Below are 12,870 nucleotides of genomic sequence, written 5' to 3'. Positions count from 1 at the left end.
ATCTATTTTAATTCCAGGTTGTAAGGCAACAAAATAGGAAAAATGCCAAGGGGGGGTGGGATTATTTTGCAAGACACTGTATATTTGATTCTTCAAATAGTCACCCTTGCCTTGATAACAGCTTTTCACACTCTTGACATTCTCTCAACCAGCTTCATCTTCATCTTGAAGGAGTTCCAACATATGCTGAGCACTTGTTGTCTGCTTTTCCTTCACTCTGCGATCCGACTCATCCTAAACCATCTCCATTTGGTTGAGTTCGGGGGATTGAGGAGGCCAGGTCATATGATGCAGCACTCCATCACAATCCTTCTTGGTAAAATAGGTCTTAAACAGCCTGGAGGTGTTTTGGGTCATTGTCAGGTTGAAAAACAAATTATAGTCCCTCTAAGCCTAAACCAGATGGGATGGCGTATCGCTGCAGAATGCTGTGATAGCCATGCTGGTTAATTAAGTGTGCCTTGAATTCTAAATAAATCACAGACATTGTCACCAGCAAAGCACCAACACACCATAACACCCCCTCCTCCATGCTTAACGGTGGGAAATACACATGCAGAGATCACCCGTTCACCCACACCACGTCTCACAAAGACACGGTGGTTGGCACCAAAAATCTCAAATTTGGACTCCAGACCAAAGGACACATTTCCACCGGTCTAATGTCCATTGTTTGGGTGTCTTGGCCCAAGCAAGTCTCTTCTTCTTATTGGTCTCCTTTAGTAGTGGTTTCTTTGCAGCAATTTGACCATGAAGGCCTGATTCACACAGCCTCTTCCGAACAGTTGATGTTGAGATTTGCCTGTTACTTTAACTATGTTAAACATTTATTTTGGGCTGCAATTTCTGAGGCTGGTAACTCTAATGAACTTATCCTCTGCAGCAGAGGCAACTCTGGGTCTTCCATTCCTGTGGCGGTCCTCATGAGAGCCAGTTTCATCATAGCACTTGATGATTTTTCCAACTGCACTTGAAGAAACTTTCAAAGATCTCGAAATGTTCCGTATTGTCACGAACCGGCTCAAAGCCCTTAACAAAGGGAGACAACGTGGAGATAAAGAGTAACAAAATATATATTTATTAACTAAAGCAACTAAGGAAAATATACAATGATGTGTGTAATCAGTAATCAGTAGTGTAAGTGAGTGTTTTGCATGCATGAATGTGATAATGCAGGGTGTTGAAAGGTGCCAAAGCAAACAAACAAAAAGCCACCAAGAACCACAACACAATCTACAAAGGTGTCTGCATGAAGAGAGTCTCTTCCATGAATGTGGAAGAGGTCTATTTATCCTGGGAGACACCTGGCCCAGATGTTTCCCATGAAGCTGACGACCCTCCCAACTCCGCCCACCGGCATCCTAATAAGGAAACAAGAACAAAGACAGAATACGGCAGACAGAGTGGGAGGGTCGTCACAGTATTGACTGACATTCATGTCTTAAAGTAATGATGGACTGTCGTTTCTCTTTGCTTATTTGAGCTGTTCTTGCCATAACATGGACTTGGTCTTTTACCAAATAGGGCTATCTTCTGTATTCCCCCCCACCATGTCAAAACACAACTGATTGGCTCAAACACATTAAGAACTTTTGAGAAGTCACACCTGTCCATTTAAAATAATTCCAGCTGACTACCTCATGAAGCCTGTTGAGGGAATGTCAAATCTGTCATCAAGGCAAAGGAAGGTAATTTGAAGAATCGAAAATCGAAAATATATTTTGATTTGTTTAACTTCTTGACGCTACCCATCCCTGTAGCGGGATAATAGTCCTCAACAACCGTTGAATTGCATAGCGCCACATAAAAATAATATCATAAAAAAAAATTAGATTCATGAAATCACAACTGCAATATTGCAAAACACAGCTTAGCCTTTTATTAATCCACCTGTCGTCTCAGATTTTGAAAATTTGCTTTACAGCCAATGCAATCCAAGCGTTTGTGTAAGTCTATCGATCGCTCGACAAAACATTATGTACACTTAGCATCAAATAGCTTGGTCACGAAAATCAGAAAAGCAATCAAATTAATCGTTTACCTTTGATGATCTTCAGATGTTTTCACTCAAGAGACTCCCAGTTACACAATAAATGTTCCTTTTGTTCCATAAAGATTATTTTTATATCCAAAATACCTCCGTTTGTTTGGCGCGTTATGTTCAGAAATCCACAGGAAAGAGAGGTCACGACAACGCAGATGAAAATTCAAAATAATATCCGTAATGTCCACAGAAACATGTCAAACCAGTGCGTCTCCTCGGGCCGGCATACATGGCACCAGCCTTACGCCTGGTGTTCCCGGTTCGCCTGCACAGCCCAGTGCGGGCTGTTCCACTTCGCCGCACTGGCCTGGCTACGGGGAGCATTCAACCAGGTAAGGTTGGGCAGGCTCGGTGCTCCAGATCTCCAGTGCGCCTTCTCGGTCCGGTCTATCTGGTGCCATCTCCACGCACCAGCCCTCCGGTGGCAGCCCCCCGCACCAGGATTCCTGTGCGTCACCAGAGCCCAGTTCTCCCTGTTCCTCCTCCCCGCACTCGCCCTGAGGTGCGTGTCCTCGGCCCAGTACCGGCACCACGCACCAGGCCTACAGTGCTCCTCGTCTGTCCTGAGCTGCCAGAGTCTCCCGTCTGTCCTGAGCCGTCAGAGCCGCCAGTCTGTCCTGAGCCGTCAGAGCCGCCAGTCTGTCCTGAGCCGTCAGTCAGCCAGGAGCTGCCAGAGCTGTCAGTCAGCCAGGACCTGCCAGAGCCGTCAGTCAGCCAGGACCTGCCAGAGCCGTCAGCCAGCCAGGACCTGCGAGAGCCGTCAGTCAGCCAGGACCTGCCAGGGCCGTCAGCCAGCCAGGACCTGCCAGGGCCGTCAGTCAGCCAGGACCTGCCAGAGCCGTCAGCCAGCCAGGAGCTGCCAGAGCCGTCAGCCAGCCAGGAGTTGCCAGAGCCGCCAGCCAGCCAGCAGCTGCCAGAGCCGTCAGCCAGCCAGGAACTGCCAGAGTCGTCAGCCTGCCAGGAGCTGCCAAAGCCGTCAGCCAGCCAGGAGCTACCCTTCAGTCCTGAGCTACCCTTCAGTCCTGAGCTACCCTTCAGTCCTGAGCTACCCTTCAGTCCTGAGCTACCCTTCAGTCTTGAGCTGCCCCTCAGTCCGGAGCTGCCCCTCAGTCCAGTGGGGCAAATTTAGTAGGGTTGCCAGTCCTAGGTTGACTGCGAGGGTTGCCGTTCCTAGGAGGCAACAAAAGCGGACTAAAAGTATGGTGGAGTGGGGTCCAAGTCCAGCACCTGAGCCGCCACCTTGAAAGAGGCCCACCCGGACCCTCCCCTTTAGTTTAGGTTTTGTCCGCACCTTTGTTGGGGGGTATTGCCACGCCCTGACCTTAGTATTCTTTGTTTTCTTTATTATTTTGGTTAGGTCAGGGTGGGACATGGGTGATATGTGTCTTTTTGTCTTATTCTAGGGTGTTTGCACTGTCTAGGGGGTTTTGTAGATTTATGGGGTTGGTTTCATCTAGGTGTTTATGTTGGTCTATGGTTGCCTAGATTGCTAGAGGCAGGTGTTTATCGTTGTCTCTGATTGGGAACCATATTTAGGCAGCCATCCTCTTTGGGTATTTGGTGGGTTTATATCTATGTTATACGTTAGCACATTGTTTATATAGCGGTCACGTTCGTCTTATTCGTTTTGTTGTTTTTGTTTAAGAGTTCTTCTTGTTCTTCATTAATAAAGAAGAATGTATTCTAACCACGCTGTGCATTGGTCTACTCCATACGACGATCGTGACACATATTCTAGCATCTGGTCCTGAAAAATAGGCAGTTTACTTTGGGAACGTTATTTTTCCAAACATAAAAATAGTGCCCCCTAGCTTCAAGAGGTTAACTTCTTATGGGCAGGTGGGACGGTAGCGTCCCATATGCAGAGCGCGAAATTCAAACTACAGAATTATAAATATTTAACTTTCACAAGTGTAATACATCAAAATAAAGCTCAACTTCTTGTTAATTAATCCAGCCGCTGTGTCAGATTTCTAAAAAGGCTGTACGGCGAAAGCACACCATGCCATTTTCTGATGACAGCACCCCGCACACAAAACCATGAAAAACATATTTCAAACAGGCAGGTGCGACACGAAAGTCAGAAATAGTGATATAATAAATGCCTTACCTTTGATTATCTTCTTCTGTTGGCACTCCAAAAGGTCCCAGTTACATCACAAATTTAAAAAAAAAAATAATTTAAGACTGAGAATCGTTATTGTCTTTACCGAAGAAAAATACCAAAGAAAGCGTTCTCGTCCACGGCCTTGGAAACACTACAGCCAAAATGGGAGTCACCTAGAAAAACTACATCTTCTGGCTAATTTTTCCAAATACCAGCATGAATCTCTTTCTAAAGACTGTTGACATCTAGTGGAAGCCCTAGGTACTGCAATATGGGAGGATTTCACCTTATAAAGAATTGACAGCCATTGAAAACAGTGGTAGGCTGAATTTTTTGGAGGGGGATGGTTTGTCCTCAGGGTTTTGCTTTCCATATCAGTTCTGTTATACTCGCAGACATTATTTGAACAGTTGTAGAAACTTTATCGTGTTTCTATCCAAATTATATGCATATCCTAGCTTCTGGGTCTGAGTAACAGGCAGTTTACTTTAGGCACACAGTTTACTTTGGGTAAAGACTTTTTTTGTTCTGGCATGATTTCCATATGTGTAATTTCATAGTTTGGATTTCTTTATTATTATTCTACAATGTAGAAAATGGGAAAATTAAAGATAAACCCTTGAATGAGCAGATGTTCTAAAACTTTTGACTGGTAGTGTATTTGACATTTTTAGTGAGGGCTTTCCCCTTGAGGAAAACTACTGGACAAATACTAAAATTGCACATTTTCCAAATGTACACTGTAAAAAATGCTGGTTTAAAAACAACCCAGCCCTGGGTAAGCAGTGGACAGAACACACGTTGGATAATTTTTTACCCAGCCAGTTGGTTCACTTAGGCTGCCCAATTCTGATCTTTTTTCCACTCTTTGTTCTTTCTACCAATCACATCATATCTTTTCAGAACTTTACATTTAAATTTGCAGTGTACAAACAAAACATGATGGACAGGACTACTCTCACGGGTGGCCAAAAATACCTATCTGAAAGCCATGCCACCATACCTGTCTTTTAAAATGCATGTTGACAAACTTATTAAATGGCTAAAAATCAAGCTAGGATTCCTCTATAGAAACAGGACATGTTTGTCCTATACAAATAGAAGACAAATTGTGCAAGCTATTTTTATGTCTGTTATAGATGTGGGGATATTATCTACATGCGTGCTACAGCATCCACACTTAATTCGCTGGATGTACTTATCATTGCGCACTTAGGTTTATTACGGGTGTTAGCTACAGAACTAACCACTGTGTTTTATATCAAAATGTGGGAAGGACTTCACAGTCCATGAGACGAGAACAAAATGCTCTCGTGTCTATAAAGCACTTCTGAATAAACTACTTACTTATTTATCATCATTTATCATCACTCATCAACTTCCGGCGCCGACAGAGATGGTTGCCTCGCTTCGCGTTCCTAGGAAACTATGCAGTGTTATTTCTTACATTGGAACCCCAGGAACTACTGGATATAAGAGCAATGTCAACTCACCATCATTACGACCAGGAATACGACTTTCCCGAAGCGTATCGTCTGTTTTGCCCACCACCCAGGAAAATGGATCGGATCCCAGCTGGCGAACCAAAACAACAACGCCGTAAAAGGGGCAGACAAAGCGATCTTCTGGTCAGGCTCCGGAGACGGGCATATCTCGCACCGCTCCCGAGCATACAACTCGCCAATGTCCAGTCTCTTGACAACAAGGTTAATGAAATACAAGCAAGGGTAGCATTCCAGAGAGATGTAAGAGACTGTAACGTTCTTTGCTTCACAGAAACATGACTCACTCGAGACACGCTATCGGAGTCGGTACAGCCAGCTGGTTTCTCCCCGAATTCTCTTCGGATTATAATCACAGCCGCATATATTCCCCCCCAAATAGACACATCGATGGCCCTGAACTAACTTTATTTGAATCTATGTAAACTGGTAACCGCATATCCTAAGGCTGCATTCATTGTAGCTGGGGATTTTAACAAGGCTAATCTGAAAACAAGACTCCCTAAATTCTATCAGCATATCGATTGTGCCACCAGGGCTGGTAAAACCCTGGATCATTGTTGTTCTAACTTCCGCGACACATATAAGGCCCTCTCCAGCCCTCCTTTCGGAAAAGCTGACCACGACTCCATTTTTTAGCGCCCTGCCTATAGACAGAGACCAAAACAGGAAGCTCCCGCGCTCAGGTCTGTTCAACGCTGGTCCGACCAATCTGATTCCAAGCTTCAAGATTACTTCGATCACGTGGATTCGGATATGTTCCGCATTGTGTCAAACAACAACATTGATGAATACGCTGATTCGGTGAGCAAGTTTATTAGCAAGTGCATCGGCATTGTCGTACCCACAACAACTGTTAAAGCATTCCCAAATGAGAAACCGTGGATTGATGGCAGCATTCGCGTGAAACTGAAAATGTGAACCACTGCTTTTAACCAGGGCAAGGTGACCGGAAACATGACCGAATAAAAACAGTGTAGCTATTTCCTCCGCAAGGCAATCAAACAAGCTAAGCATCAGTATAGAGACAAAGTAGAGTCACAATTCAATGGCTCAGACACAAGAGGTCTGTGGCAGGGTATACAGTCAATCACGGATTACAAAAAGAAAACCAGCCCCGTCGCAGACCAGGATGTCTTGCTCCCAGACAGACTAAACAACTTCTTTGCTCGCTTTGAGGAAATACAGTGCCACTGACACGGCCCGCTACCAAAACCTGCGGACTCTCCTTCACTGCAGCCGACCTGAGTAAAACATTTAAACGTGTAAACCTCGCGACCCCAGCCGCGCCCTCTGAGCATGCGCAGACCGAATGCAAGCATTTATTGTGGAACTAGGATTCCTGGGAGTGCATTCTGATGAAGATCATCAAAGGTAAGGTAATATTTATAATGTTATTTCTGATTTCTGTTGACTCCAACATGGCAGATCATTTTATTTGTTTTCTGAGCGACGTTCTCAGATTATTGCATGGTTTGCTTTTTACAGAACGTTTTTTTAAAATCTGACACAGCGGTTGCATTAAAACCTTTTAAGGATAGGGGGCAGTATTCGGTAGTTTGGATGACTGAGGTGCCCAAAGTAAACTGTCTGTTACTCAGGCCCATAAGGTAGGATATTCATATTCATGGCCGCATTGGATAGAAAACACACTAGAGTTTCCAAAACTGTTAAAATAATGTATTTGAGAATAACTGAATTGATATGGCAGGTGAAAACCTGAGGAAAATCCATCCAGGTAGTGGCATTCTTTTGAATTGAGTGTTTTCCATTGAAAGCCTATTCACCATATAAATGGATGGGACCTAGATTGCAGTTCCTATGGCTTCCACTAGATGTTAACAGTCTTTAGACATTGTTTCTGGCTTTTATTCTGAAAAATGAGTAAGAATTACAACATTTTCTGAGTGGTCGCTCGAATGAACAAGAGCTTTTTGTGCGCAAGACCGGGCGCACGCCCCCCATTCTTTTTCCTTTGTATTGAATACGCTATTGTCCGGTTTAAATATTATTGATTATAAAGACAATAGACACCCTGAGGATGAATAAAAAACATTGTTTGACTTGTTTTGCTGAACTTTACCAGTACTATTTGGATCTATTTTTTGGGATATAAAGAGGGACTTTATCGAACAAAACAAACATTTAATGTGTAACATGGAGTCTTGTGAGTGCAACAATATGAAGATCATCAAAGGTAAGTGATGCATTTTATTGTATTGCTATTTCTGACTTTTGTGACTACTCTACTTGGCTGGAAAATGTTTGTATGCTTTTATAAGCAGGGCGCTGTCCTCAGATAATTGCATGGTATGCTTTCGCCGTAAAGCATTTTGAAATCTGACATATCGGCTGGATTAACAAGAAGTTAACTTCTTATGGCTGCAATCCCGTTAACTGGAGCGATATGACAACAACCAGTGAAAGTACAGGGCGCCAAATTCGAAATAACAGAAATCTTATAATTAAAATTTTTCAAACATACATACAATATGCATCTTATATCATTTTCAAGGTAGTCTTGTTGTTAATCCCCGCATTGTCCGATTTCAAATAGGATATACGGGGAAAGCACCACAAACGATTATGTTAGGTCACCAACAACTCACAGAAATACACAGCCAATTTGTTAAGCCAAAGAGAGAGAGAAAAAAGCACAAATAGAGATAAAATTAATCACTAACCTTTGATAATCTTCATCAGATGACACTCATAGGACTTCATGTTACACAATACATGTATGTTCTGTTTGATGAAGTTCATATTTATATAAAAACATCTGAGTTTACATTGGTGCGCTACATTCACTAGTTCCAAAAACATCCAGTGATTTTGCATAGCCACATCAATTCAACAGAAATACATAATTGTAGATGTCATACACATGGAATTATAGATATACCTCTCCCTAATGCAACCGCTGTGTCAGATTTAAAAAAAACTTTACGGAAAAAGTAACCCATGCAATAATCTGAGATGGCGCTCAGAAGTAAAAAATCACCACAGCCGCAACGATGGCGTCAACATAAACAAGAAATGATATGATAAATATTCCCTTACCTTTGATGATCTACTTCAGAAAGCACTCCAGGAATCCCAGGTCCACAATAAATGTTTGTTTTGTTCGATAATGTCCGTTCTTTATGTCCAATTACCTTCTTTTGTTAGCGCGTTTGGTATAGATATCCAAATGCTCATTCTGGTCAGCGTTACATCGGACAAAAAGTTATATTACAGGTCGAAGAAACATTTCAAACTAAGTACAGAATCAATCATTAGGATGTTTTTAAAGCTTCAATAAGGTTCCAACCGGAGAATTCCTTCCTGTCTTCATGAGCATTGGAACGCAAGTGGGTACCATGAGGAATAAGCGTGATCAGAAAAGGGCTGCTTGATAGACACCTGATGCATTCTGCTCTCATTCACTCCCACATCACCATAGAAGTCTCATTAAAATGTATATTATTGGTTGAAATCTAGTGGAACCCCTAGGCAGTGCAACATCATCTCAAGGGGATTTCATTGGGGACTCTGGTGAATACATACAAAGCTCAGATTTCTCACTTCCTGTTTTGATTTCAACTCAGGATTTTGCCTGCCATATGAGTTCTGTTACACTCACAGACATTCAAACAGTTTTAGAAACTTTTGAGTGTTTTCTATCCAATACTAATAATATGCATATATTAGCAACTGGGACTGAGGAGCAGGCCGTTTACTTTGGGCAACTTATTCATCCAAGCTACTCAATACTGCCCCCCAGCCATAAGAAGGTAATCTTTAAGCCGATGTATAACACTTGTATATTCTATGAATGTTTATTATGAGTATTTCTGTATTTTGAATTTGGTGCTCTGCAATTTCACCGGATGTTGGCCAGGTGGGACGCTAGCATCCCACCTACCCTAGCAAGGTTTTTAAGAGCTAACGTGGGTTAATCCCTGTTCCGCGGTTTATACTATTGCGCATTTTCATCAAGACTAAGGGGAGACACTCTACCCATGACTTCTCGGTGGAGTGGCATGCTTTGGCAAGCCCTCTTTTTATGGTTTGGTTAGCTCTCTCAGTGATTCCATTACTTTGTGGGTGGTAGATACAAACAAACTTCTGATCTATCCCCAATTGGGCAGCCACCTGTGCAACCACATCTCCTGTGAAATGGGTGTCATTGTCTGCGGAAAGAATTTCCGTTATACCAAATTTAGGGATGATTTCGCTTCCTAGGTTTCCCTTACCAACAGTGCATCACAGTGCACAGTTGGAAATGTTTTGACCCACCTGGTAAAACAATCAATTATCACCATGCAGTATCTCTTTCTTTCTTTTGTTCAGCCATGTCTAAAAAATCCATAGCTAAATGGGTGAATGGGCGCTGAAGATTTTCCTGGTTTCAGGGGGGTACCCTTGCCAATGTTGTATTGCATGCATGTAGTACATTTATACACGTGTGTTTTGCAAATTTCAATCAGATTTGGACGAAACCAGGTGTCAGATATTAGTCTTACCATCTCCCCTCTTGGGCCAGGCGACACACAGAGGAGACGAGAGGCAGAACTGGTTTGCCAGAGAGTGATTGCATCCACAGGACATCAGGGCCTCTGGAACAGCCCCAAGATTCCCATAAGGGTAGATTAAGTGCATCAGCAGCCTGGTGTTGGTCCAGATCAGTGATTTCAGTCCTACATGGGGTAGTATGCATAACGGCATGAGTATGGCAGCGAGAAGCAGCATTCTTAGCAGCACTCCCACATCACACTAACATTACCTAAACTAATGCTATATCAGTGTTGCCTGTGTGGGCACTGACCTTAAGAATAGCCAACTCAGCTGGAAGCAACCTCCAGCAGGGCTTTAATCTGTAAACAGTGTTTAATAGGGGTACCAGATGTTTTAACATAGTCCCTACCCTTCCAAATGCCAACCCAGGAGAGAGAAACACCAATGGCGTATGCAGAGTCAGAATAAATGTTAATCTTCAAACCACTACCTAATATACAGTACATGTTTCAGTAAGGGCCAGTAGCTCAGCTTGTTCAGGCAAGGGCTGTTCAATCAACAATGTCCTATCTACTGAAACTATACCAAACCCTGCATGTTTCCTACCAGTCTCCCTATCAATAAAGGCAGAGCAATCAACAAAGAGAGTAATGAGGTTCATCGTAAAGAGGTTCATCGTAAAGGTCAGGCCTTAAAATCACGTTGGACCAGATCAGGACAGTTGTGTGGTTCTCCATCTTCCAGAGACACGTGCAATTGTGCTGCGTTAACAACAGAGCACCGTTGAATTGTAAGGTGAGGTTGCGTCAGAAGGCACTCATACCCAGCAAGCCCTGCAGTTGTTGATGAGGGCAAATGTTTCTCATATGGCCTGTATGTGGATTATATGTACAGTTGAAGTCGGAGGTTTACATACACTTAGGTTGGAGTCATTAAAATGTGTTTTTTAACCACTCCACAAATTTCTTGTTAACAAACTATAGTTTTGGCAAGTCGGTTAGGACATCTACTTTGTGCAAGTAATTTTTCCAACAATTGTTTACAGACAGATTATTTCACTTAAAATTCATTGTATCACAATTCCAGTCGGTCATAAATTTACATACACTATGTGTCTTTAAACAGCTTGGAAAATTCCAGAAAATTATGTCATGGCTTTAGAAGTTTTTGTTAGGCTAATTGGCATAATTTGAGTCAATTTGAGGTGTACCTGTGGATGTTTTTCAGGGCCTACCTTCAAACTCAGTGTCTTTTTGCTTGACATCATGGGAAAATCAAAAGAAATCAGCCAAGACCTCAGAAAAATTATTGTAGACAAACACAAGTCTGGTTCATCCTTGGGAGCAATTTCCAAATGCCTGAAGGTACAATCTGTACAAACAATAGTATGCAAGTATAAACACCATGGGACCACACAGCCGTCATACAGGAAGGAGACGCGTTCTGTCTCCTAGAGATGAACGTACTTTGGTGCGAAAAGTGCAAATCAATCCCAGAACAACAGCAAAGGATCTTGTGAAGATGCTTGAGGAAATAGGTCCAAAAGTATCCATATTCACAGTAAAACGAGTCCTATATCAACATAACCTGAAAGGCCGCTCAGCAAGGAAGAAGCCACTGCTCCGAAACCTCCATAAAAAAGCCAGACTACGGTTTGCAACTGCACATGGGGACAAAGATCGTACTTTTTGGAGAAATGTCCTCTGGTCTGATGAAACAAAAATAGAACTGTTTGGCCATAATGACCATCGTTATGTTTGGAGAGAATAGGGAGGGGGCTTGCAAGCCAAAGAGCACCATCCCAACTGTGAAGTACGGGGGTGGCAGCATCATGTTGTGGGGGTGCTTTGCTGTAGGAGGGACTGGTGCGCTTCACAAAATAGATGGCATCATGAGGAGGAAAGTTACGTGGATATATTGATGCAACATCTCAGGACATCATTCAGGACGTTACTCAGGAAGCTTGGTCGCAAATGGGTCTTCCAAATGGACAATGACATGGTATGATAGGCATCTCAATGTATCCCTCGATTGATCCAGTTGTTGTTTAATGTTCTGTTGGCCGGTGACACGCACTCAGGAGTCCTTGTGACTCTCGCGAGACTCATCTTCTTCTTCATCTTCAGCTCCACTTTAGTGTTCTTTCATTGTTCACGTTCTCTCTCCTCTCTCTTATTTTCTTCCCACTGTCTTATGTATTGTTCACTTCTTGCTCACATTCTCTCTCCTCTCTCTTATTTTCTTCCCACTGTCTTATGTATTGTTCACTTCTTGCTCACATTCTCTCTCCTCTCTCTTATTTTTTTCCCATGGTCTTATGTTTTGTTCACTTCTTGCTCTTCCTTCACTTTCCATTCTCTCTCATCTTATCTCCTCTTCTCTTTCTTTGTTAAGTTACTTCCACTTATCCTTTTGTCTCTGTCTTCATCATCGCAATGTCGTCTGATTTTGTCAACAGCTTCATCCATTTCTCATTGCACCTTTTTTTCTTGAGCTGTCATGAGGTCCTTTGCCATGGTAACTGTAGGGTAGAGAGGAGTTGATTGTGTCTTGGCATCATTCCATATTTCTCCAAGTTCTTGATAAATTCTACCCAGTGCCAGTGGTGGAGAAGAATTATCGCCTGGAGCTACTAGTTTGTTTTGGGAGTAGTGGATAAATTCCTTTAAACCTATCTCTGCAGTAGAGAGGGGGTGGTGGAGCATATAGTGGAGCTCTGT

General features: G+C 42.9%; 1 long non-coding RNA gene across 1 annotated transcript in view; it reads right to left on the bottom strand.

Annotated features, from left to right (window-relative positions):
• The window catches only part of LOC149982525 (uncharacterized), a 419,448-nt gene that overhangs the window by 251,891 nt on the left and 154,687 nt on the right, over positions 1–12,870 (bottom strand). The gene's annotated exons all lie outside the window — the stretch shown is intronic.

This window comes from Oncorhynchus mykiss, chromosome 7, assembly GCF_057628025.1.
Source record: "Oncorhynchus mykiss isolate SJ-2025 chromosome 7, ASM5762802v1, whole genome shotgun sequence".
NCBI classification, from domain to species: domain Eukaryota; kingdom Metazoa; phylum Chordata; class Actinopteri; order Salmoniformes; family Salmonidae; genus Oncorhynchus; species Oncorhynchus mykiss.
This window is presented reverse-complemented; position numbering and strand designations above follow the sequence as displayed.